This window comes from Athene noctua, chromosome 5, assembly GCF_965140245.1.
Source record: "Athene noctua chromosome 5, bAthNoc1.hap1.1, whole genome shotgun sequence".
Taxonomy (NCBI): Eukaryota; Metazoa; Chordata; class Aves; order Strigiformes; family Strigidae; genus Athene; species Athene noctua.
The window spans coordinates 32,783,046-32,810,494 of record NC_134041.1 but is presented as its reverse complement, the minus strand read 5'-3'; the positions used below and the strand labels follow the sequence as shown (position 1 = coordinate 32,810,494).

General features: G+C 40.9%; 1 protein-coding gene across 10 annotated transcripts in view; it reads left to right on the top strand.

Moving 5' to 3' along the window:
- Positions 1-27,449, top strand: part of RABGAP1L (RAB GTPase activating protein 1 like) — a 262,266-nt gene that overhangs the window by 198,755 nt on the left and 36,062 nt on the right. The gene's annotated exons all lie outside the window — the stretch shown is intronic.

The following is a 27,449-nucleotide window of genomic DNA, read 5'->3' as shown; positions in this document are numbered from 1 at the left end:
GGCATAGTCGGGAAAGTTATTCTAAATAGGAAAGACTCTAATCATAGGTGATGCATTTAAAAGTGAAAATGTGAAAGACTTCAGGAACTCAGTGCAAGACCTTATTGGAGGGGAGGGTGATATTTACTTTAAATGAATATATTTTCACTCACTTGCACTCCTTGTGTCATTGGTGCCACTCATACTGATAGCCATGTGCTCCCCAACACCAAGGCTCCTGTCTGCCCAGGATCACTTGTGTGCAATGAGGATGAGGGACAGTGGCTATAAAGTCCTTACTACATCTCTTCAGTTTCCTCTTAATTGATGACAAGTAAACTGGCTTTTAGACAGTTTTTTTTATACTCTTTAGGAGTCAAACAGTTCTGATAGTGTGGTCTTTTCCCTTAGAAGCTTGCTGGCTTCAGCCTGTCACCAGTGTCCTTTGTCTCTGTTTCCTGATTGCGGATGGGTTTGTGGCTTCCAGCCTGTTTTCCTGTTGGCAGAGGTGATGCACCGTAGCTCTGCTGCAGGTCTCTGACTGGGTGGTCATCTCTTGTATGGCCTCACCAGTGTGCCAGCCTTCTGGTCTAGATGTAGCAAGACATTTCTAATCATTTGCCCATTTGACTGCTGTCACTTGTGTCCTTGCTTATCATTATATGCCATTCTTGTAACGGTTCTCTGTATCGTTTCTTGTGGTGCTTTTGCAGGCAGATACTTCCATTCATCCTTCTCTCAGACTCATCTTAGTATTTGTGTTACTCATCCCTACTGAGTGATTATGTGGTGCCTCGACTCTGTTAACTTGATGTCCCACATTAAATTAAAACACACAAGGGTTGAACTGACTTTGCAGTCACAGTTTTTATTTATTTGGATCAACTTTTCTCACTTTTGCTAACTAGAATGTCCTTAGAGAGCCAAATCTGTATCACAGAAACATAACCTCTGACTGGAGATGTCACATTGAATATTTGATAGGCAGAAGAGAAAATCACCTCGTAATGAAGGTGATCAGGAGTCATAAACATAGCTTTATGAAGGGTAAATCATGCATAACTAACCTAATAACCTGCTGTGATGAGATGACTGTCTTGGCGGACAGCTGAGAATATTGTTTATCTCAAGTATAGACACTGTCTCCCATAACATCATTATAGCCAAACTGATGAATATGGACTAGGTAAGTGGACAGTGAGGTGGATTGAAATCTGGCTGAATTGCTTGGTTCAAATGATTGTGATCAGCAGCAGGATGTCCAGCTGGAGGCCAGTCATTAGTGATGTACTTCAGAGGTTGATGACCAATACTGCTTAGCCTCTTCCTTAATGATCTGAATGGCAGAGAGCACCCTCAGCAAGCCTGCAGATGACACAAAGCTGGGAGGAGGAGCTGAAGGACCAGATGGGTGTGCTGCCATCCAGAGGGACCTTGATAGGCTGGAGGAACAGATATCAGCAGGAATCTCATGAAGTTCAACAAAGGGAAGTGCAAGGTCCTGCACCTGGGAGGAGCAGCCACATACACCAGTACCTGCTGGGGCCAGCTGGCTGAAAAGTAGCTTGGCAGAAAGGACTTTTAATAGTTGGACTAGATGATCTTCAAGGTCTTTTCCAACCTAGATGATTCTGTGACCTGGGGGTCCTGGTGGACACCAGGCTGAACTTGAGCCCACAACATGCCCTTGCTGCAAAGAAGCCCAGTGGTGTCCTGGACTGCACTGGGAGGAGTGCTGCCAGCAGATCAAGGAAGTCATCCTTCTCCCCTACTCAGCACCAGTGAGACTTATCTGGAGTACTGCATCCAGGCCTGGTCTCCCCAGGAGAAGACAGACACAGCTGCAATGGTGAGAATCCAGTGAAAGGCTGTGAAGATGATGAAGGGACTGGAGCATCTCTCCTCTGAGGAAAGGCTGAGAGAGCTGGGGCTGCTCAGCCTGGAGAAGAGAAGGCTCAGGGGGATGTTACCAATGTAGATAAACACCCAGTGGGAGGGACTAAAGAACAGGGAGCCAGGCTTTTCTCAGTGGTGTCCAGTGGACAGAAAAGAAGCAGTGAGCACAAAATGAAATACAAGAATTTATATTTAAAAGCTATTTATTTATTTATTTATTAATTTAAGGGGTGATTAGACACAGGAACAGGTTGCCCAAGGAGGTTGTGGAACCTCCATCTGTGGAGATACTCAAAACACAACTGGCCCTGAGTAACCTGCTGTAGGGGTGGCTGGTTTAGACGAGATGTTCACCAGAGGTCCCTTCTAACCTCAATTATTCTGTGATTCTATAATTAGATATTGTAATCATGGTATTTATTTACAACCAGGAGCTAATAATTGCCGGAAATGCTCGAATAGGAAATTATAGTCTTGATAAGCATCACTCAAAGATGTTGCAGGGAACACAGAAGTTATATGAAGGGTAGTTGTCTGTCTTGTTGAATGCGGCAAAAATTGTTCTGTTAAAAAAACCCACAACCCAAACAAGACCCTTAAACATGTTTTATCTGCTGTATGAATAAGGCACTGTAGGTCTTTAAGCTGCTTCTCACTTTTGTATTAGTATTTGTAGACTAAACACCAAATGTTTTTAGAGTAAGTACCACCAGTAAGTGCCAGGAAGTACTTTTTACATTTCTAAGCTAATTACTGGGGCATAAAAATGTGAAATCAGAATCACGATGTGGTCACATTTTATACTCCTGCTATATATTTTCCAATGTTGCTCTTTTTTTCTCCACATTACTGCAAAATAAAACAGGAGTTTTAACATGGAATGATCCACCTCTACTTGCTGCTTTTTTTTTCTTGAAGTCTAGCTGACATGGTTCTAGAGAAGGCAAATGAGAAAATACTTGCTGTTTTTTCTCCTTAATTTCACAACTTTTGAGTTTAACTCATGATTTCTGAACCTAACCCTTGGATTTTGTAGCAGTAGTTTTATTATCCTATTTTTAAACCAAAAAGAATTAGCACCAAAAAAAATTAGCATCAGTCTCTCCCTTGAGAACAGTTCTGCAAATACAAAATAAAAAACTCCTATTAATTGAAAATTGTATGTAAAATGTGGTAGAGAATGTCTTATTCAGTTGAGGACTATCCATGGTGATTACTCATCAGGCCTGAGTTTTGATCTTTCACCAAGTGAAGAAATCACTGTGTACAGCGTCAGTGGAATTAGAAATAATAGTAGTATTTTCCAGAGGTTAATTGTTGGGTTGTATCCCATAGTTTATTGACATGAACTAATTTATACTATGAAATAATATGGGCTAAGAAATTTCTCTTTGTTTTTGTCATATGCATGTTATATGCATATAGGCTTAATTAGGGGCCTGTTAATACTTCACGGATGGATTGTAGCCAACATTTGCAGAGTTCAAGATATATTCAGGTGGAAGAAACTGAACCTATGAAGGTATCTGCTGAGACTCTTAGGACAGATAGAGCCCAATATTGCACACATTTCCTATCTCAGGAACAGTCAAATGGAAAAGAAAGACAAATTCTCCCAAGTGGGGTGTCAGATGCTAATTTAAAGGTTAATGAAATTTAATAAAAGATTAAAATTTAGAGATCATGAATGGGGGATTGTCCTCCTTTGTTTCCTATTAGTTTTCTAATCTATAGTGAGCACACCTGTCATTTTGTGATGGCCTTTAGAGGGACATCTTTCTCCTAGAGTAGTCAGTAACAATTATGGTTGTAAAAATGGGTTTGGGGATGATAATTTTTTACCTGACCAGAGCAAGCTGCACATTATGTCTCTAGAATAAGGAATTACCCTAATTTCCTACTTCATAGAATGATTACCAATGCTTTTTGTACTCATGCTTTTGCAGGAGTGCTTTTTTTTCCTAATTTTTCTTTCTTTATAAGGGATTTTAGAGGCTTTTCTATGTCCAATTTTGTAAACTAATGAAGAAAGAGCCAATTCTAGATTAATGAAGGTTAAGCTTAATGGTGCTATTTTATAAAACAAATAACACATTCTGCATACTCGCTAAATCTGCCTCAGTTGCCTTTTGTGTCTTGTAATGCAGTTTCTCTCACAGAGATCTGTGTATGTCCTAAAGAAATTGTAATGCCCTTTGCTTTCAATATAGGAAGCCTATCACCTCTGTTCTGACACCCGACTTCACTCAGATGAGCTGTAGAATTTTCATTTGGAGTTTTTTTCCATATGAAAATTTCCTGGTTTGACAGTTTTCAAGTGAATTCAGTTGTGTCTGTTTCTCCGTGACTGTCCTGTGATATTTGGAAATGAATCAGAGCTAACATTCAAAATGTGTTACACCGAAGATCTGGAAATGCCATGAAGTTGAGTGTAGCAGATAGGTAGGTGGAGAGATGCTGGGAAGTTGACTGTGTGTGGTTTTCACCCCTCATGCCCAGTGAAGGTGAGGGGAACACATGGGATAAGCTATATAGGAACTGAGTAAAGGATACATGCAGGAAAGGTTTTTCTGTTTATGGGGCAGGTTCTGTAATGATACCTTCTTTTACATGGCTCAGGGATTACAGTGACTCCTTGTCTCATCTTTCATTGTCATCAGTGGCAAGAAAGACTTGGTATATTGAAGTCTCTTTAAGAGAAGCTTCTTCCTAACCATGTAAATCTCTCCCCTCCTTGGAGGAACTCAGGCTCCCCAGCAGGCCCAGCCGTGTTACAGGTTTGCTGCTCTCAGTGCCTTAGGTGAGAGGAGCAAATGGACTTGAAAAAAAAATGTGCCTTTTTCAATGCAAAGCAAACACACATTTTTGTCACCTGTCACTGTACTGACAAGGGTGCTGATCCCACCTGGGTGCGCTCACAGTTGTGGCTTGCACCAGGACCCTTGTATGGCTTGTGGAGAATAGCTCTACTAGTGGAGTCAAAAAGAACAGGCTAAGGTAGCAGGAGCAGTGCTAATCTTTTTCTCATTTCAGAGTTGTTCTTTGTGTAGTTTTAAAACAGATTTACTTTAATAATGTTGCTATTTAAATGTTTTGAATTCAAACCAGTGTTTTGAAGCTCACACCTTACTGATGTGAGTGAATTACTCTATTCACACCTCTGTTGCTGTTTTATCTGGAAGTAATTTCTTGCAGGCTTGGATTAACAGGGAATTATATATTGCTTTATGTGAGTTTCAATGGAAACAAGTAAAAATAGCTTACTTGCTCTTTCTCTTCTCTCTAGTGCATTCTCTCTCTTTGTGTTGATATGTATATATGTGTATTTATCTAGATACCTGGGGGGTTTTGCTGTTGTAAGAGATGGTAAGACAACACAAATGCAAGAGAAAACCAAAGGAGATAACTGCAGAAAGGCCCTGAAACTGCACAAGCCTTTTATTCCTTTGGTTCTACCAGTGATGTATCTAATTAATCTTCTAATATGAAGGACAGGAAAAAAATTGTTCATTTATCAACTTCTCAAGAAAAGGCCAAACCAAATTGAAAAGGATTGTGTTTAGATCTACAGAAAACCCTACCCTGCCTGTATGCAATTTCTTATTAAAAGCCAATGCTCAATTCCACTTATTATGTCTGTGCTGTTATCTCTGAAGTACAGGATCCAATTGTCGTTGTAAGGAAGGTCATGTTTTTTAATGCCTGTTCTGTTTTCAGCTTCAGCTTCCTTCTTTCTGCGTGGCTTTGTGGTATACTGCAGCGCAATGAACTGGCACCTGAAAATCAGATTAAAGTGGAATTGGATGTTAAATATTATTGTAATCTTGGTAATAAGTGTTAACAATTAGAAAGTGTCATGCATTTAAAAAAAGACTGTGAAATATTTATTTTAACTCTGCATATCTGGCTTTCCATTGAGCAAACGTATTGCCCAGGAGTTATATTTTCATGGTGTTTAAGCATTAGTAAAACTGTTCAATTGTTTTGTTTTCAAGTGGCGTTTTTTGGTTTATTTTTTCATTTGTGCTGAGTTGGCATTGTAAATAAAATCAGGTATATTGTTAATTTTTATCTACAGGAAAGGAGTAGGATTTTACTATTAATGGTTTAAGTATAATCACAATTAACCATCTAAAGTAGCTTTGCAACCTGAGTACAAATATTTTGGTGTCCTTGTAGTAGTCATTTGTTGGCATATGTACTTGTGTTTCTGTGAGTAATGGCATCAGCAAGAATAGTGTTGAAGGTAAGGATATTTAAAGAACTATAAAAGTTTGAGGTGGAAAAGTCGATAGAAATATTCATTGTCTGTATCCCCAGCAATTGTATTGCAGCGTATATCAGAGAGAGATTGGCCCAAAGTATTAGCAGTTTAATTCAGTAAGGTGAGGGAGTCATCTGGAAACCATTCCATGGTCCGGCAGACCACCTAAATTTGTTTTGTTCCCCTTCATGCCATCAGGAGCCATGGCTGTCCAGGATGACAGATGTTTTCCCATTCAGAACAGAAGAGGGAAAGCATACTCAGAAGGTCTTTTGTCTTAAACTTCTTGAATCTGGCTCTTTCCTCCTGGATGAATAACAGCTCCTTTTCACCCTTGATTCTGAAAATAGTGTAGAGAGCAATAGTTGACGGTGGCAGGGAGTTGCACTGTCGGTTCTGTCTTCTGCCATCTTTGCCACAATTTGTCTAAAATAACTCAGCTCTATGAGTAAGAGGAAGTGAAAACTTTTCCCAAGCTGAACCAGACATATTTAAATCTTGGATGCAGGTTGGCTGGAGGATTGACTGACCTCCTATAAGGTGACATGTTAAACTGTTCTGTAAAATATTTTCTACCTGCAGCAGTCTGTATGTTAAGCGGCAGCAGAGTGTCTAGAGTTACTATTGTCAGCATAGTAGTCATCTTAGTTGTTCTTTAGAAGATAAAATCTAAACTCTCTCTTCCTTTGAAGGAAACCAACCCAGTCACTTGTAACTGATTTTTCTGATGGATGCCTTGAGTTTGAATATGGAGAAAGACTGTGATGATGGTGCCTGGCAGGTTTGTAGTGCCTCTTGTTCTCACAGTAAGATGACAGCCTTTTTGAAGACACTTTTGTGATGTAACAGATGATACAGAGAAATGATTACTTGTTTTGAGATTTATTTACTTACTTACTTATAGAAAATTGCTTAGCAACTTATTTATAGCAAGTTATAGTATTTTTTAAAATATTGCTAAGAATCCTGCTTGCCCAGACTGTTCTGTGGAATTTTAGCAAGGACTAGTGTGTTCATCAAAACAAAGCAGTTCACTACCAAGGATTACAATGTTCAGCAAAATATTATACTTTTGTCCTTGAATAACAGGTGGCTCTAACTAGTTGGAATTTTGCTAATGAGTAAAGATAGCTATATATGAATGGTAGAAGTTTTATTGGTTCTCTTAGATAAGATAGAAAGAATAAACCAGCTGAAAAACACTCTTGTTATTCAAGAAATTGGCCAAGAGCATCTGCGTATGCTCTGGGGAAAAAAAAAACAAGGTGAGAAAGACTACAAGCCTTTCTCCCAAAGACCCCCGAAGACGACCACCAGGAGGCAATGCGCAGGTGCAAAGAGAACATAAACTGCTGACACCATTCTTTCTAACTAACCCAGCCATACTCATGCATATGTATGTTTGTGTTATGTAATCCAATGAATATGGATATCCACACTCTATGAGTTTTTGGTAAAATGTGCGGTGGGTGTGCAAGCTTTGTGGAGAAATCCCCTTGCACCTGGCGCCAGAGTAAACATACCTGCTTTATAACTCTATTCAAGTTGTAGAGTCTTTTTTTTCTGCGAATCACAGAGGTGGTAGAGGAAGAATAAATGTACCCTAGGATCAGCACTTACAACCATAATTAAAAGAAACAAAGCCACAGCCTTTCACAATTTCTGGAGAAGGACATGTAGGTAAAAGTATAGATGTGGAAATGCCTAGAAAAGGCTCTGTGCCTCATACTGATGTTAGTCAAGAAGTGTTCCTTGATATTGTCTTCAGCATCAACAAAACTGTTCAGGCTTAAGATGGAGAAATCTCCCTGGCGGTGAAAATTCATCTATGCTTCTCTTGGACCTCTTTCAAGCAGTCAGATCTGAGGAAACAGGTATCATCTCAGCAGTAAGTAGCATACTGGTAATTCAGAGGAAATCTACTTCTTCACATACAAAACACCATGGGGCCAAGATGCTGCAACCCTTGAGTAGCCTGTTTTTCTGTTGTCTGTGAGAACTCTTTTTTTTAAACTGCATGTCTCTGTAGAATATGGTGTCTTTAATTTTTTTCAGAAGTCAATTCCTGTACCTAAAGAAGTTCTGTATTCTCCCCTCTGTACTGTGGGGGAAGAAGCTCTGTTGCCTACTGGGAGTTCAGTGCCCACAAAGAGAATCATCCTTTATTTCTACACCTAGAAATCTTAGAATACATGCATTTGGAAGACACTGCATTTGGGCAAATGATTTTGAGCTGCCTTGCGTTGTATTTGATCAGCCTTTCTAATATGTGTCTTTCTCAGAAATGCTGTGGTTATTTTATTTCTACAGATGTTACAGAATTTAAGGCTTAAGTTATTGGAAACAAGTCTTGACTATGTTACAGAATGCTCAGGTAATCCAGAGCCAATGGCTACTGCATGCAGTGACTTGGAGGAAAAAAACAGTGATTCATTCTCAGTGTAGCTCAGAGAACAGTTTGGACCAGACATTTGTTTCATTTCATTTGTTTTTTGACAGATGAAATGAAGTGACAAATTCAGAAGCACCATGCTATACTGAGACCTAAAGCTAAACTTCTAAAAGTAATGAAGGAGTTGGGGGGGGGCAAAGGCTAACAATGTTCCCTCCCCCCCCCCCCCCCCCCCCCCCCCCCCCCCCCGAGCTTTTGCAAATAAGCAAAGAAAAGCCATTAGAGACAGTGCCTTTATGCATTTTTTGCTGGTGTTTGGTTTCTCAGGCACCTGCAGTTGAACTTCTCTACTCTGAAAATAAGCGAACAAACAAAGCTAAGTATAGAAAGATGGCCATGTGCATTTTATAAATGCAGAGCTCTGCAGTGACAGTAGCTTTTAGAACTGAAGTCCCTGTTAATAACTTTCCATTACAAACCCCAGCCATTATTTTTGCCATTATTGATACTGTTCAAAATTAAATTCAGTGAATAGTTACTTGACTATTATCTAAGCAATATGTAGCTACTGGTGTAGAAGTTTAGCTGGGTGCTTCATAACGGCAATATTCGCATTTTTAGGATCTCCTATCTCTTTGCTTCAGAAACTGGTTTCCTGCAGTTAACTGCTTTTATTTTTACCATTTTATACCCTTGTTTTTCTTGTGGAGAGTAAGTAGTATTGCAAACATGGGGTTAAATTGTTTAAGTTGTTTGTGTTTGGGCATAGATAAATTACATCAGGCTAGTAAATGGAGGTGAAGAGCTGTATGCCAAAGGCTTTGGAGAATCCACTTAAAGTGCTGTATGGAAACATCCTAGTATATGTATCTCCATTTGTAGAGGTGTTTCATTTTATTTAAGAATGATGATGTGCCTGTTTATTCTGTCACAAATTTTTAAATAGCATTGTGGTGTTTGGCTGTTTCATATTGCTAATATCTGAAATAATTCCTGTGTAAATGAAGATTTTTCACACAATACTGTGAACACCCGGGCAGGGAGGTGTCAGCCTGTTGCCACATTAGCCAGCCTCTGTCTGCAGAAGTTCATTGCTCTTACACTCTTTGCTGTTTCAGATATGCATCTGCAGCTCTACAGGTGTACTACTGAGTTGTGAAAGCTGGCAGGAGGTGAGGGTGACAGGTTCCTTCTCCTCTTTGCACTCACTTTCCCACATTCCTTATCTCTGCAATAGAAATTTAAAGGATAGGAAAAAGTTAAGAAGCATTATTGTGGGTCTATTTGCTGGGAAGCCTTGACCATGTATCTCATTTTTCTATTCAGTTGTTCAAGCAGCAGATGAAGATGAAGTCCTCATTATGTTATCTGTTTATTATTCTTTCAACTTTCTTTGCTTAATTAATGCAATTTCCTTGACAATAATTCTTAACCAAAATTTGAATCTGGAAGTGAAGTTAGCCAAAAGCCATGAAAAAAAATGAAAAACTAATCTCTGGGTAATTAATCAGCATAATAAATAATCCCTTAAATCTGGAAGTATAGGCACAAATCCAGTGTGCATGCATGGCTGAGGCCCAGAGATGTCATGTCAGGTTGAGTCACCCAGTTACTGTGACAACAGAGCTGCAAAATCGCTGGCTTTAGCAGACCTCCAGCCCAGCTGCATCTGCACATTGCACCAACCTGGAGGGGGTCCTCATCACTCCTTTCCAAATGAGAAATACCAGGTGTACTTTCACTAATGTAAATGTGCTGTGGCAGACATAGCTTGGAGATGCATAGAGGTTTAGAGGCTTGACCTCCAGAAAAAAAAGATTATAGCTAAAGTTCTTAGCAGAGTCAAGTGATGGTCTGAACAGCTCTTTTTTAATCTCAGAAATCCTTTTGCTAACCCATAGCTTAGAGAACAAGATCAATGACCTTATCGTACATCCTCATGAGAAACAATTTCATGGCAGTCTGAGTAAGCCACCTGATTGTGCCACCTGGGATGCTCCATCTTTACACAGTGGGGAATATTGATTATACTTCAGCTAGTGAAGAGCAGTGGAAGAAACTGGAAATGGATCAGGGCTTTGATTCCTAACTGCCTAACGAGAATGCTTTGTTCTGCTTGCTCATGCACTCCTGCTCTTCTGAAGGTAGCCTGTTGCAAGCTGCTGCCTTTAATAACTCCTGTGCCTTCTGATAAACTATTTTCCCCACTTTGGGGTCTTGTCTTTTCCCACTGTCAATGACACATGAAAAATTTATTGTCAGTCTGTTAGATTTGATGACTTTGCAATCTACCTGTCCTGTTAGAAATGAGAAAACAACATTTCATCACCTTGTCAACGCTGAATTACTTTCAAATTTTAAGTAGTCCTGAAAACAGTAAGTGCGAGTTTTTGCTTTGTGAGGTAGAAGCGAAAGGTTGCTCTTGAGCTGAAAGGAGCTGCAATTTGGTGCCTGCAGGATACAGATCCCAGCACACGGTGGTCTTCATAACAGCAGTTTGTTCAGACCATCATACTCACATAGGCCTGCATAAACACAAATCTAATTACTTCTAATAGCAACAGGAAGATCAAATTTGGCCCTCGTTTCTCTTGTTACGCGGAGTGAAATTTAGGTTTGTGTTGTAAGGAACTTCCTACAAGAGTACTTAATTAGGGAATCGGGTGTGTTCCTTTCTGAGGAGGAAGGACACGTAGTAAGAAAGCAGCATCTTGCTTGGGACAGTTTGTGTTTCCGAGCAGGGCGTTTTGACAAGGGTTTCTTGCAAAGGCAGTGACTCCCTAGCCCAGGGAAATCTGGTTTTGCAACGTGTATTTTGCTCTGCCCCGAGATGCGCCAGAGCCGTTTTCTCCAGCCAACCTTACAAACCCAGGCACTTCAGGACTTGACAAAGACACACCTGGCCAGGCCTGGGGGTGTGAAGGGGAAGGAGGCACTGCCTGGTCTTGGTAACCCTTGAAAACCTTCTCCTCTTGCTCTCTGACAGCAGAGCCTCCTAGCCTGAAGCAAAAGGGTTCATCACAGGCACAGCACTAATTGCTGAGGTGGTTTAGAAGGAGGGGTGGCTGTGGGCTGTGCTGAGTCCATCTTGTGTTCTGCTCGCTTTCATCAATCTCTCTCCACCAGGCAGCTTCTCCTGTGGAAGCTGGCCGAGGCCCTAATGGCTGAAGCAAGCAGGAAAGGAGCAGCTCATTTATAGACTCAGCACTGGGCTGAAAGCATGCACTGGGGCTTGTTGAGAACCCTCCCTCCCCTGGGAACTGCAGAGAGTCCTTCTTTATTTTCGTTCCATCTGTATTGTAACATCCACAAAATGTCAGTAACAAGAATGTCTCATAGAAGGACTTCGTCACAAGCAGTGTTTATATAGGCTGCCTGTTAAAGCAAAGGAAATATTTACCTATATGTCTTGCAGATTTTCAACCATGATCCATCATACAGGAATGTTATACAAGATTATATACTGTTGCAGGAATTTGGGGCCAGGGGAAGAGGTAGAAAAAAACGAGAAATGTTATTGAGTCCTTGATGTAAGGGATTTCACAGGTCCTTACTAAATGATGAGGGCACGTGTAGAACAAGCTCATGTCGTAAGATTACAGGGGTTTGGGTTTCATATTTGTTTCCTTTTTGTTGCTTTTATGATATGAAGTGAATTGTAGGGATTAGCAAGAGGATAACACCGTCTGTACTCTAGGAAGCTTCTTGGAAAGATCAGTAATGATGGCTCTTAACTTTTTAATGTGCCTTACACTACGCTAATGGACCTAAGACAGGGTTTTATTCTGACAGCAAATTTGTTGACATCAGAATAGGAGACTTGTCTGCTAAAGGAGTGTAAAGACCATACGGTGGAATGTAATGTAGGAAAGTATTGAGCTTTTATTTTTGTGACCTTGTCCAAATAGGAAGTAATTACAATATAATTCAGTTTTGAAAGTCTGGAGACCATGACAGTTGACAGAGTGACATTTTAAGAATATTAAGCTTGTGGTTTAGTACATCTTTTCTTTTGGACTCCTAAGCATTGCTGATGCCATTTGCTCTTCCGCTTCCCTTTTGTCACTCTTAATACATGATTAGAATGCAAGATTCAGACTTGTCTGCACCTTTGCTAATTAAATCTCTTCTCCCTGGTAATGTCCAGTACTTATGATCTCCCCGGCTGTACTTCTGTGCTCAGTTTGTGTCACAGCTGAGCAGCTGCCCCATCTGGCCATCCTGGAAAGGGAAGGAAGCACTTCTGTGCTCGGCCCTCTGTAACTTGCCATTCTGACCTGTGCTGCTGGTACTGAGGGTATGAGGGTGAGGGAGCCCGCAGCCTGTCTGTGTTACACTAAGCCTTTAGTCCAGCATATACTAGTGAGCTAGCTTCAGTGGGCAGTGCACACAGATACTGTCCCTGTAAGCAATAGCCCTTCTCCATAAAATGGAGCTGAGCACTGAAAAAAAGGGCAGTATTTGGGTCCTAGTTAACCTTTTAAATAAAATCCTTTGTGGTGGAGAGTGATGTGACCCAATTGCTGTATGTCTGGTAACCAGTATATTTGTATTAATGTAGCAGTATTTTTTAATCTCCTTGGGGAGATTAAATCCTGGGATGCATATCTGCAAGGACTCAGGAAAGTGGGGAATAAAATTCCTTTTGAGTTTTGATACAGTCTTTGGTTCTTGTGAAAACAAGACTATCTCACTTCAGTCACTCATTTTGCTCAAGTTCAGGGAGCACTAACAGTTTCACCAGATGCTTCATTCTCCAAATCCCCTGGAGATTAATGTATCACAGCAGCTCCATGAAGCAGGATTTTATCATCTCCAGTTTGGAAGGAGGAGAAGCTGAAACAGACAGTGAAGCTGTATGCTCAAGCACAGCTAACTCTGACCATGCAAAAATTAAAAGTATCAAGGTATTTTAGGTTTGATGTACTTCTCTAGCAGCGGAATCACATTGTTCCCAATTAAGTATTGTAGCCTATAGGTTGTTTTCTTGTGTATGTGTACTAGGAGTACTCAGGACAGTCAGTTATCTCTCTGTGTTTCCTTCCTCTGAGACTTGTTTGATAGATTCACTTAATAGGCTCATTAAGGAAATGGAGGGCATCTCCCCTAAGTGTTTGCCACATCAGTGAGCCTCAGTTGCCTTCTTTTCAACCCCAGACAAATAGGAAAACAAAGCATGGCCAAAGGCATCTCTTGTGTGCAGCCCCCAAGGACCCAGAAATCATTCTGAGAATTACAAGGATTGAAAACAGCCAACCTGCTCTACAATATATAATTTACTGCCTATGGAACTGATGATGGTTTGTACACACTCCACCCCCGTCACAGAAACAGTGCAGTGCTGTGTTGGGGCACTAAGGAGGATGAAATGCAGGTGAGAAGTTTCCCTGCTCCAGGCAAATGTGGTTCACATGTAGGCCCCCAGATAGGTTTTACTCTGTTTCTGAAGTGCCACACAAATATAAGCTACTCTGTAGATAAGAAGTAAAATAAGTTATCGCTGCTCTGTGTGTATGTAAAAAACAGGGGAAAGGGCCACTGTGTTTTCCCTTTTCTCCTCCAGTTTAATGCCTGTACAAGCCACATAGCATCTCCCCGAACTTGACCACTGTCCTACTCCACCTCCCGATGGATGGTGTGCCATAAAGGTCCCTGGTTGTGTCTTGCTGCCTGGGACCAGCTTCCCGCATATTTAGCAGTGGAAAACAATTAACTGGTACAATCTGGCCCCAGATTAAGTGACCCAGAAAAATCTTGCATTCAAAACTCCTGTTTAAGTCTTCCATGAAATGTGTACACATGTTGTTCTTGATGTTCTCATTACTCAGTTCTCTCTAATAGCCGCTGTCTGTATAATGATCCTCCGTGTCCGCATGGGGTTGTTCCAGAAGGCTAGAGAAGCAATATGATTTAGAGGAATTATTTGGCCAGAACAAGTGTATCTATGCTGTTGAGATTCAGTTACTCAAAGGATTCACAGGGACCAAATTCCTTAAGTGAATGCAGAGATGGCATCCAGATAACCTAGACCTGAAATGATGGGGAAATGTATTAGGTGACTCTGCATCTGAAGACATGGTGTATAGTCAGCTGGCACTAATATAGCAAGAGTAGTCTGATACGATTGGATTTGAGCTATTTAAGATCATTAATAAGTAATTAACCCATGAAGTGACTGTAATGGACATAATTTTAATCAAGATTGAATTATTAACTTGCTAGGCATGCTTTGGAATTTATCAGTACCCAGGCAGGACAAAGCCCCTTGGCCACATCAATTAAAGATCCCCCGCACTCAGGAAATGCTCCTAAAGGATGCTTACCATATCAGATTCACCTGTTAATGCTTTTCTCCTTGTTGCCACTCAAAGACCACCTCCCCAGTTTTACATTCAATTTGTTTTCTGCTGAAAAGCTGCTAATTTCATGCTCCTTTAGTCCTGCAGCAGCCAGTCTGTTGCTAAGCAACCTCCAAAATACTGAAGAGGCCACGGTCTAGCTGCTTTTCTGCAGCCCACCCTTAGTCTTATTTATTTACTTATACATCTTATTTATTTATAGAGCTAAACAGACTTCTTCCATAATGTAGAAGCAGAGCCATAAGCTTCTGAGTTGCAGCAGGGTGCCTTTACTTGCATAGCTGTTTGTCTTCTCTCCAACACCATCCTCTACCCTATTTTTGCTGGTTTTCCTGTTAATCAGCTGAGCAAACTCCTCATGATATTTGTCGAGCTGGAGTGGCATCCAGGAGTGTACTGGAAGTATATTTTAAAGGCATAGCTGGCCACGGACTGCTGTACCCAGTGTGAGAAAGCAGCTGGGAATCTTGACGGTGGGAGAGAAGAAGGGTCAGAACAAAGATGTCTCTAAGCTGCTTTTCTGCTTACTTTATTTCTGGCTGCTTTAATGGCAGCTGTGTCCATGTTCCAGGCTTCTTGTAGCCTAACTTGATCTGCAAAGAATGAAAAGACAGTCATCCTTCACCTGCCTCGAAGTGCTGGGAAAAGCCTTACCTGTGAAGGCAGTTCTACAGGAACAACTACATTCTTGTGGGGTGGGGTTGGGATCCTAGCCACAGCACATATTTGCCTTAAATTGTATCAGCTAGAGGAGCAGGTTGCTGATGGAGTATTTTGTCTAGAGATGAACTAGCAAAGCATTGGTAGTGGCTGCACGTGGATAGAGGAGGATAGCAGACAAGTAATTAAGCTGTTACCCTGCCATTTGTTCTAGATGTGCTCCCAAAATAGGGGAAGGTGGAAGTGGTTTGTATGTACCGCTACATCATGTGTCACCCAGAGAATCTCCTTGCCAAGCAAAGATGTGAATCGCTTTTCACAACCAGGAAAGCACTAATTAGATAGACAGCAACAGAGCCTGGCTGTGTTTGTCGTGGCAGCATTGGTCATGTCAGCATAGGTGTTAGACTGCGATGATAACTGATGAAGAACTGCCACACTCTTCAATAAAGACTTCAGAAACCATTCAGATGTTCTCACAAGTTCCACTATTTTGTACCTTTTCTCCAGCACAACACTGTAGCTTGAGAAAGAGGAGGATGAGTCCTGTAGAGACTTATTTGTAAGAAACAGGTACCAAGCTGCCTTTTCCCCCTTTTTCCTTTTATATTTTTTTCCTTTCAGTTTCAGCAAACAGAGACAATATTAATGAGCTGAGTCTCCGGATATACTTTTTCCACAGCTGTTGCCTTTTGGTCATCTCCTTACTGTCTTTGGCAGCTACAGACTGACAACCTCTTTGTCTGTCTGCTGTAGTTTTCATTATAGACTTCGGTAGAAAAATAATTTTTCTGCTTTGATAATCCATCCATTATCTGATCCTCTCTGGAGAAGAACAGAGGGAAGCACATGAATGCTTGGTTTTGAACAAGCAGTCCTGCAGAACAGGGGTTGTGCATGAGGCCAAATGTAATTTTTTTTTCCATCAAAGTGAGATGAGTGAGGAAGGTGATGTTTTAAGTCCAAATTGATTTTTCCCCTTATTTGCTTTGTTATAATCAGACAAAGCCAATTTTTATAAAAATATATATAATTTTATTTGGGTTCAATCAATTTAGGGTGGGAAGCAATAGGCAAAGCAGCGCTGGGTGCATGGAGAGCCGCAGCTCTGCCACACGCACCCCGAGTTCCAAAAAGCAGCGGTTTTTATACTCTAGTGCCATCGTCTTTAACCAATCTCCTCCCGTCAGATAGTTGTCCTGCTCTTTTCCACTGGGTCATTTGGGTTGCTGGGGTGCATGTCCTCCTCCTGTTGGGTCTTTTGAAAGTCTCGAAGCCTTGGTCTCCTGGCGCGCTTTTCTCCTACTGGATCTTTTAAAAGCCTCACGATCTCATCCTTTTGGCGGGCTTTTCTTCAAACAGCAGTTACATGTCAGCTCTAGGTGGGGTTTCTGAGACACGGTTACATTGTTCCGATCCGAATGGCCCACTTTACATTTAATTGTTTAACGTTTACAGATCATTCAAGTGTACCTACCCACCTTGCCCAGCCTGGCAAATTAGTTACAATAGCTTATTACAGCACCCCCTTGCTTAACTTAGCAAATTAGTTACCATAGTTTATTACAGCTTTAAGCATTCAATTACCCTTTTGGAAAACTTAAAATATTTCTGAGAGTAGTTTGTCGTGCTCATTCTATATTCTGTTTTTTTCCAAATGAACTCTTGGTGGTTTTGCCATTTATTACACGTCTGTCACTGCACTGGGATGTCCACTTTTTATGTTCATCCAGAGAGGAGTGCTGATTGTAAAACCTTTGCTGACCTGCACCTGCATGTACTTTTTTAAATACGGTTGAGATTTCACAAGCCAAGCTGTGCTGTTTGTGTTAGCATGTACGTTTTGATGCTGTTCTTCACATAGACGTCAGAAATGTGATAGGTGCTTGGGCAAGAATTTAAGTTATCTCAGGTATTCTCTAAACTGAATTGTGAACAAAACACATGAGGCTTAGAACCAGCTCAAATTCCCAGGAATAACTTTTACTGCCCTGAGAAATTGTTTGAGTACTTCTAACAAGATGCTGTCAACAGATCTTAATTGCATTCACTGAAGATAGGAAGAATAAGATCTTTCACATGCGAAGATATCAGGTATTCAGGGAGAAGATGATGATGATGAACCCCTTGAATTACAGCCAGAAGCAGGCGAGTGGCTCATGTGGGTGGGAATCTCTGTGTTTCTTGTGGCTCTTCCCACCTGATGTACTCAGCTTTCAGTCTTGACCTTTCAGAGTTCTGGCAAGATGTAGGGTGGTCTGCAATGCTGAGAAAGGATAAAATATACCCGAGCTGATAAAGGCGTAAGGGAGACATAGCTGCCCTGCGGCTATCTCTCCTTACTGGTTTGTGCTTGCCTCTTAATGTATCTTCAGCTGGGTTGTACCCAGCCAGCTGTCTGTATCTTCAAATCCTGTATCTCAGGAAGATCCAATAAGAGCACAAGAATTCAAACAATACTGATAAAGGGAGCATGGGTCGTGCATTCCTAATAGAAAAATTATAAAAATAAGTAGAGAATAAAAATGTAATCAATCAAAATACCCTGAATGTTTTGCAGTGTGCTGCTAATAACAGATGGACAGAAGCACTGAGACACCAAGTAAGGGTGCTCTATCTTTAGTTTAGAATGAGCTTTTGCTTCTGTTATACTTCATTATGAGAGAGAAGAAAAATCTGACTCACATTTCTGGTCTTTCTCAGTTTTGTAGTTCTAAGTAGTATTAAGGAACCTCTTCTTTTGTTTCTAATTTTTCCCCAAGACGGTTCAATAGAAATATGGTCCCTCTCAGCAATGTCAATACTGTGCAATGTCAGGGATATGCTGTATCACAAGGATCACCCGTGTGCCTCATTCATTTCACTCTCCTTAAAACTGGGGGGAGCCCAGCTAACGTACTGCTAAATCAACTGCCAGTCCCCAGGCAACTCTTCCAGTCCCAGGAGTGTTGCTAAGTCTGTGTTTAGTTTTCCAGGTTATTGCTAAGTTCTGCAGTGAGACTTATCTAGAGAAGAAAAATACTATGGCATTCTAAGAAGCAACCATCATATGGCTGAGAAAGGTGATTAAATCCTTCACCACGTTTTAAAGAGTAATTAGAAGCTTGAGTTATTCTACCACAAATGCAGCAGACAGGGACATCTGTAACCTTTCAAACCATTACAAAGGTCACCTGGATTTACATTACATATAATATTCATATGGAGACAGCAATATAGCTTTTATTTTTCATGTTAATTATTAGTTTATTAAGAATTGGTTTATTTTCCTTCATTTTCAGATCAGCATCTTGTTTACACCATTAGGTTAAATGGTGCTATTCACTATTGTTGTAGGCAAAAGAACAAACCCTTAGGGCTTATTCTTGCAGTTTCAAAATGAGTGAACAAATGCAGGCACTGATTTCCCGCCCCCCCCCCCCCCCCGTTAATTTGAACTGTAAACACAGTTGAAATTTTTTAGATGGTATCCTTTCTGAATGATGATGGATGGTAGGCTGAAACTGCTGCCTTCTATTCATAACCAACATCAAAACTGAGAGAAGCAGAAGAATGGTATCTCTTACTTTTTCATGGTTATAAACCCAACTTTCCCATTTTTTAGCATGCTTTTCCTGTTTTGCTTAGGGGATTGACTTTCCAAACAGTGACAATAATGATGTTCATCATATAAAAAGTATGATTTGGAAATTTTATAGAATTTTATGGTAGAAATATCTTCTTAAAACTTCTTTTAGCAAATTATCCTAAATTTTATTGCATCCTCTGTTCTTCTTTGCTGTTGTGTTTTTTTTTTTTTCTTCAAATCAAGCAAGAATTAGCTCTCATTCATTCCAGGCACTTCCCTTGCATTCCTTGCAGAAAGAATTGTGCATAAGCACTTCCCTTGCATTCCTTGCAAAAAGAATTGTGCATAAGTACTTCCCCTGTATAAAAGGCATGTTAAAAAATCAAGAACAGATTAGAAGTCATGGCTCAATTTTCTCTCTAAATATAGACCTTTATTTGGATGTTGAAGGGAGTCAACGGGAGCACTGGAAGTGAGTGAGCTTCCAAGGAAGCACAGCCCATGTGTGCATGGCAGAAATACTGACCTCAGCTTGAGCAGTACATTGTGCCCAGCTTGAGCACGTGGGTTATGAGGAGAAAATGTTCTCTTCCCCTGCAGACATCTGTGCTAAATTGAACCAATTCCTGATTTGATTTTTTTTTTTTTTTTAGGGAGTGTCTCATTTCTTTTAGTTCCATAGATGTAATAGTAGTAGTGATACAAGACCTATAGTCCAGACTTTAAATAAAAGACAAACTTGGAATAAGACAAATGGAGAGGGTAGAAGACTATATGGAAATATGTATGGTCTCTTGTTTCTGAAGAAAAATACCTCATTATCATGTAGAGAGCTCTTTGATAACTTGTGGAAAAACCTGCCTTCTCTCCCCCTTCATACATACCATTTGAGCTCTTAAAATAAGCTTATTAGCAGTCAAATCAAGACAGGTTAATCTTTAAATCATATGTAAATACAGAAGCTTTTATCGTTGTGGTATATTAAAGCATTAAACGTAGATGCAGATTTTCACAGTAGGAGACTAGATCAGCACAGTTAAGCACTGAAATAGTTTGTCTCCCAAATCATCTTCTGGGAACAGAATTTCCCTTTCACTGTGCGAGATTATGATGAATAGGGCTTTAGTGGCAAAGGATTATGCGAATCTTAGATTAGCGGCTGCTGCTGGTGGTTTTACACAGCTGATCAGCTTGTACGGTCCTGAGCTTCTTTCCTCCTCTGCAGCTGACCTATACAAATTCCAGGGGAATTTGTCCAGGGGAGTACTGAGACTTAGCTGCCTTCCATCCTTCCCAGCAAATGGATCTCGTGTCAAATGCTTTATGTATCAGATTGCTGTTAATCATCTTTGGTATAAATATATACTAGCAAGTGCTGTTTTCTGGACTTCTTTGGCTGCATTCAGTCCTTTGGCCTCCAAGTTAATGCTTTCATTTTTAACTCCGGCATTGTGGGATGTGCTGCTCTCCTGGAAAGTATCAGTAGTTTGTACTTTTAATGTATAATGCATGAAATAATCTCATTTCAGAGTCTTCAAGCATGCCTCAGTCTAGACTGCATCTCACAATCAAACTGTCTGACTTCTATACTTCAACCACTGAGATACTTGGACTAGTCTGTCTGGTTTAGTCTAGTTTGGCTGACACCATGTGCCATTTCCTGCTCACCCACATCATTTCAGTCTTAATTACTCTTTACATCATATTCCAAGCAATCATACTGCAGATTTATTTTTTGTTTTGAGAATATGCCATTACGACTGTGCTATTTACACACAGAAATGTCTCACCTTTTCCATGAGGCTTCTGTCAGGGAGTCCATGTGAAAGACACGGCCACAGACCTTTCTGGAGCTTTGTCATGGTGCTCCAGGGGTACCAGCACAGCAGCCCCTGCCTAATCATTGCACAGCAGAGTATATTATAGTGGATTTGTGCTGGGCAAGCTCTAGCGGTTTTGATGGACAGAGGATGTGCTGTGGTCCTGCCTTTTTTTTTTCTTTTATTTAACTACAAGAATTTTTCATAGTGCCTGGCTCTTAAGCCTGTCATTCTTTCTCCTTTTCTTTTTCATCCCAGGCTAGAGGTCAGGTGCAGTGTCAGTCAGTAAAGATACTAAAACTCATGTGATATAGGGAGCTTTAGACAGGTCATCGAGGTAAACATGTCATTGTGATCTCCATGTGCCACATGGCTGGTTCATAAGACATTTAACAGCAGTCTGGGGAAAATCTTGACAGACAACATGATAATAACAACAACAATAATACCACTTACAGTTTTGCATTTTGTATTCATGCTACCTTTATTAACCTTACTCTGGGAGGTAGATAAGGACTGTTGACCCCTCTCTGGGGAGGAAAGAGAAGTATGGAAATCTGTATCTACCTTGAGAAAGAAAGTTAGATGTGGGTTTAGAAAGAGAAGCCCTGATCCTGAGCTCCAGTGTGAGTCTCTTTATGTGACAGATGTCACTCTTTAATGTGCTACTTGATGTTAATTAGCATCTTCCTTTGCTGATCATATGCTGTAAATGAAAAGACAATAGGCCATGGGTGAAGGTAGCAATACAGATATATACTTGCTGTATGATTATTGTTTGCATGAAGCCTGAACTATCTCTGTTACTCTAGTGAAGCCTTTGCTTGATCAAATTTGGCTCTGCTTGAATTAGCTTCTGGGCTGTTTGGGTGAAATCCCTGAATCAAGCTACACTGAAAGCAGGCCAGAAATCCATATAAATCATTATAAATACAAAGCATTCCTATACAACTGCTGTGCTCATATTCTTGAAAAATGTGCTTGACCCCATTTTTTTTTTTTCAATACCTGTTGAAGTGATAAATGCAACAAGTTTAAAATACATTTCACAGGTAGTGTTGGGTTAGGATCAGTTTATTATGGAATTTAGCTCTCAATGGCATTTGCACAGTCTAAATGCCATACAAACTTTATTCGACTGTTGGATTAATTGCCCCAGGGAATATATATCTGAGACATTTACAATGGCAAACAGATGTTAATGTTTGTCCCTTCAGGAGTCGGAGGGACTTGTTTGAGCTGATTTGACTCAGAGGGCATAGGTTCAGGAGACACTGGCCATGGCCCTGGGGCAGGGGTAGGAAGGGCCCTGGTACCTGGCCCTGCTCCTGAACTGCTGCCGCCTCCCTCAGTTGTGGTGTTGAGTTGTTAATAGACGTCTGCACTCACTGAGCTGGGAGGAGGTAAAAAATGGGTCCCCAGAGAGAAAGGTTGAAACGTGAAACAGGTGGCAGAAGTCTGGTGCTTCTCAGGAAATTATGCTTTAAGTCAGTTCAGGAATTTTTCTGGTTTTCCTTCTGAATGGTTTCCATAGGGATGTCTGCAGTGCAAACTGGTGTGGCCCCGCTCACAGCGCATTAGGCTGGAGTAGCTGTTTGCATGTTGTGGAGCTCACCAGTACTGCCCCTTGCCTTTGAACACGGGAAAAAAAAAATCCCTTATTTTGCTAAAGTAAAAGGATGGAGGAGGACATATGCTCATCTCTGTTTTAAACCTCAGTCAATTATATTGTGTTCTACATAAAATGTATGCCCTGGATACACTGTAAAATGTGGTTTTTTTAACAGCCAAAGGCTAGGATTTCCAAAATCTCACAGTAAGATTCAGTATTCCTTTTACTTGGTAGCAACACTGGCTCAGGGATGTCTGGCTCTTTCCCTGTTCCCCGGCACCACCACCTCCATGACTTGTCACACTGCAGCTCTTTGTGGGGCCATGCAATAAACTGCACCAGTAGTTTGGACTGATCAGCCCTGTGCTGCCTTCGCCTCTGGAAAAACATGACCGAGCACAACGTCCCAACACTAATGCAGATTCTCGGCAGACAAGAAGGAAGTTCATGAAGGAAACATAGCTGAAGGGAGGAAATAACTTCTAGGCCCTAGAAAATGATAGTGGCAGTATGGAAAAGAAAGATGAAAACATAAAGTAGAAGTGTGAATTTAATTAATTAAAAATCACAAGAGAGTCATGAGATAATTTAAAAGTCTGCAAAATAATCTGGAATGGACTGAGCTGAATAATAATGAGCATGTATCTGTAGGCTGGCATCCCAGCTATGTTGCTGTTTAATCTTTTTCAGGTTTGTATGGTTTTTAGAAATCAAAATAGGCAGTTTTGTTTCAAACAGCTTTATGCCCTTGTTTAGCTGTAGTTTCAAGTTAATGTAAAACCTGAAATGAAGTGCAAACTTGACCCAAACCCTTTAAAGCTGCAGGCATTAATAACCATCTCTTTGAGAAACAGAATACACAGAACATAATTGAGAATATGCTTTTAAAAATACGGGGGGGGATGGGGTGGGGGGGCTGTCAGCTGACCTGCTTTTCCACCCTTTGTAGTTTTAGAGGTGAGGCTAATAAGTAATTTTACTTCTTTTCATGAGCTTTAAAGATGATCTAAGAATTTTGTGGAAGAAAATCCTTACACAGCAGTTGCTGCACGGAAGCAGAACTAGCTTTTTGTGTGGCGCACAGCTGATTTGGGGAGGCTGGGGGCGCAGGGGATTTGGGTATTTTCTGCTTTTCTGCTATGTTGGTTTTTAATCCGTAATGAAGCAGTGAATACATTTGTAAAGGTTCCTCCAGCTTTTGCGATGACTTTGCTGTTAGTGTTTTCCCATAAGACTAAAGAAGACTAGGGCAATAGTACTGCCCTCCTCTAGTATTTGTGCTTACAGTAAATAATTCAAGAGGCAGAGCTGGCACCATCAAATAAAGACTCAGAAGTCCTCTGCTTTTCCCTACGGTGGGCTACACATTTACCCTGAGGGGGAGTGCACGCCAGCGACACCGGTTTGTCAGGAATGCTTCTGCCTCAGCAATTCCAGCCATACTGACCTCTGCCACTACCGGGAGAGAAACATGCGCGCTCTCTGGCAGGATGGCTTTGCTGGCTTTAATCTGTGAAAATGAGTTTACAGCCTTGCCTGCTTTCAAATCAGGAGAATGTGGCATAGCTGCAAATTGAGAGGATTCACCCGTGTAAGTACATATGCTAAAGCACATCAAGCCCAGATTTTTCCACACATTTGGAGGATTATTTTAGGAGAAACACAGGTGCATACACCCACTTCTTTGGGGGAAAAAAAGTAGGCCATGTTGTTTGACATTTTAAATAATAAAAATAAAACTTGGAGAAGCAATTGCTGAACTATAGATCAGCCTGAGCCTGGCAACTGCTTCCCTCAAATGATACAGGACATTCCTGCGAGCAGTGGTTTAGTGTTCACTTCTCACTTTGAATCCAAAAACACATCTGAAGGCATTTACCTTCTGATGTCTAAAGCTGGAACAAAGTTATGAATAAAATCGCAGCCTTCTCCAAAGACTGCACCAGCACAGCAGTAAATGCTTTGCTCCTTGTTTCACTGGGATAACCACCTGGGCAGCTGCTCCCTGCCTTTCTCTCCAGCACGGGCATTTGGTGTGGCTGAGGGGTCGGCACAGCCGGGCAGCTTCCCTGGGGCAGCAGCGTTGTCTGGGGGCTGCCGGTGGCACCGCAGGCAACTGAGTGCGTGGACAGGTAGATCTGGGCTATCTGCTGTTCTCTGATGGTCGGCCAGCCATTGGTGGGTGAGGAGAGAACATGCTTCGGGATTCACAGCATTTGACTTGTTAACCAGGTGTTTTTCACTTGCTGGTTGTGTTCAAAACAGTTCTTACAGGTCATTAATAGATAGGGAATTGTGAAAAGACCGTGATACTACCATTATCCATTCCCATTTGGAGAAAAAAATCCCGTAAATTTATCTTGAAGGCTGCCAAATGCCATTGCAAGTGCTCTGATAGTAGTTTTATGTTTCCTTATCTGAAGACTGCTGTGATCCTCCCAGATTCGTTAATACATGAAAAACAAATCGCAGAAAACGCCTTTGTGTTTCAGTAATATGGTGTTAGGAAAGGAGCGCTTAGTAAGAAGCTGCACATACCTCACATACGTAACGCTTTTCCGTCTATCAGAAGATCCCTTCCCCGTCAGATAACAGCAAGACATTCCTGGGGGTGGAGTGAGAGTGAATTTATCTTGGGAGTGAGCAGGATCTTGCTTTGCTAAGATAGCTGGTTTGCTCAATTCAGGAATTTTCCATTCACCTCTATTATCCACTAGCATATAAATCCCAACAACTGTAAATAGGGATACTTAATTAGTTAACAGTTTTGTGCATCTCACCTTCTGCTGGCTCTGCTCTGTCATCCTGACTGCTTGGTTGAACTGCTTCTCCAAAAATTCCTGCTTTGGAGGTACGCTTTCAAAACTATGTTGTGGAGGGGACTGTGTTCCTGTTCCTTAAGGAAGGCAGCTGCAAGGTAGACATGGTGTCATACAGAGAAGTGCTGTTTGCTTTAAAGAAATATAAAGCTGTACTACGTGGTTTTCATTGTCTTTTGGTAGATTATTCATCACTTCAGCACTGAGAAACCCTGGCTGAGGGGAAGGCTCTCTATTGAAACGCTGGGAGGAGTGTGTAGTGCGGCCTGAGGAGGTGATCAAGGGCATCTCTCTGCTTGTCTTTTCCTTTCCAGTATCTCTGGTGTGAGCGTGGTACCACTATATCCGGGTGGACATATTTATTTCAGTCAGTTTAATTTAAAAGGTTTAGTTTAACTGGCTTGGTACTTAAAATTTTGTGCACTGACAGCACAGACTGTTAACACAGATGTAAAATGCAGGTTTGGAGGGATTTGTGGGCAGCTCAGCTCCATTTGCTTGAAACAACAGCTGAAAAACATCCTTTTTAAAGTAAAGATATACATAAGCCAACATCAGAAATCAGTTAATTCTTGCGATTGCTAGTTAGAACATGCCAAAATTACAAACCTTCTGTTAAGAATAGATATGAGAATAAGTATTTGGCCAATAATAGAATAGTAACATGTAGATTTAGTGCTGTTAAATCATCATAACCTTTCTGTTTAAGATGAAAAATTTAAAAAAAAAGGATCTAGGTTCTGGTCCATAATTCCTTATAAATAGAATTGCCTGTTGGCTAAATTAGAGGAGGGTTTCGAGTAGCTGCAGCTGCAGAATATGTCTGATAATTTGCATTCTCCACCTCCTGCCCTTATTGCAGAATTAAATCGGTCGCTTATTAACATGGGAATGTTTGTTGTTACACCGCCTGCTCTCTCTCCTGCGCCTACATGACTATTCCAGTGTAATATCAGTCCCTGTGGGGAGCCTCCGGAGCGGGTGCAGCGAGGCGGGAGGGGCTGTGAGAAGGGACTTTCTTTACCTCTTACAACAGGTGCCTTTGTCAGCACACCTCGGAGGCAGCCAAGGAGGAGCCACTCATAGCTTTGAACTGTTGCTACAAGAAGAAATAAACCCACCTCATCAGGCATTGAATACAAAGAGGAAGCGGTCATTTAAAGCGCTTCAGAAAACCTGAGCAGGATTTAGCATAGCAGGTATGATTTTTGTATAGGTGACACGGAGAGCAGTCTTGTGAGCTGGATATCACTTCAGGATCGGAATCTAAAGTATTTTGACAGTGGGAATTAACTGGAAAAGAATTTGCAAGGCTTTGAAGAAAATTTTTTTTTAAATGCACTATAGGCACATTTCAAGGAAAAAATACCTTTCTTCCTACTGCAAGGGTTAAGCAAGATCAGAATCTGCTTTAGTCTCAAAATTTCTCAAGTGCTGCATTTTTTGTTTGCCATAAGCCTATTAGAACTCTGTTTCCTAGCAATAACATGTAATTCCCCCCCCCCCCCCCCCCCCCCCCTTTAAGTGAAAGAGATGTTGGGGTTTTAATCTTGTATGCTACAGCTGTTGCTCAAGTTTCCTATTCAGATGCAAATAGCACCTGGTGCTATTTAGATACCCATGTAATCTTTGATAAAGATACTCCAGGAGCACAGGAAAAAGAGAAAAGCAAGGTGGGTCTAACCCTGTTTAGTCTGGAAAGCAAGAGTGTAGCCATATGCTATCAGCCACCTGAACTGGAAATTTCTACCAGATTTGCAGCATCCAGCACGTATTCTTTTTGGAGACAAATGCATGTCTGAAAAGGTTTATGTTTCTTGAGCAGGTATGATGTTTCACCAGGAAGAACAAAAGGCTTCCAGAGAAGATAAAAATGTCGTGGATGAGTCTTAGCAGAAGTGCTGATTTGGTTAGGAGTTTTACTTTGCCTGAGTTTCCTGAAAGGATTTTCATTTGGGGATGTTTTGTTTGTTTCTTCAAATCACTTATTATTTTCTAGATTTTCATTTTTAGTTTTGAGAATATTGATTTTTAATTATTTTTCTGAATTTTTTTCCTTGTGCTGTTTTTTCTCTGTGAC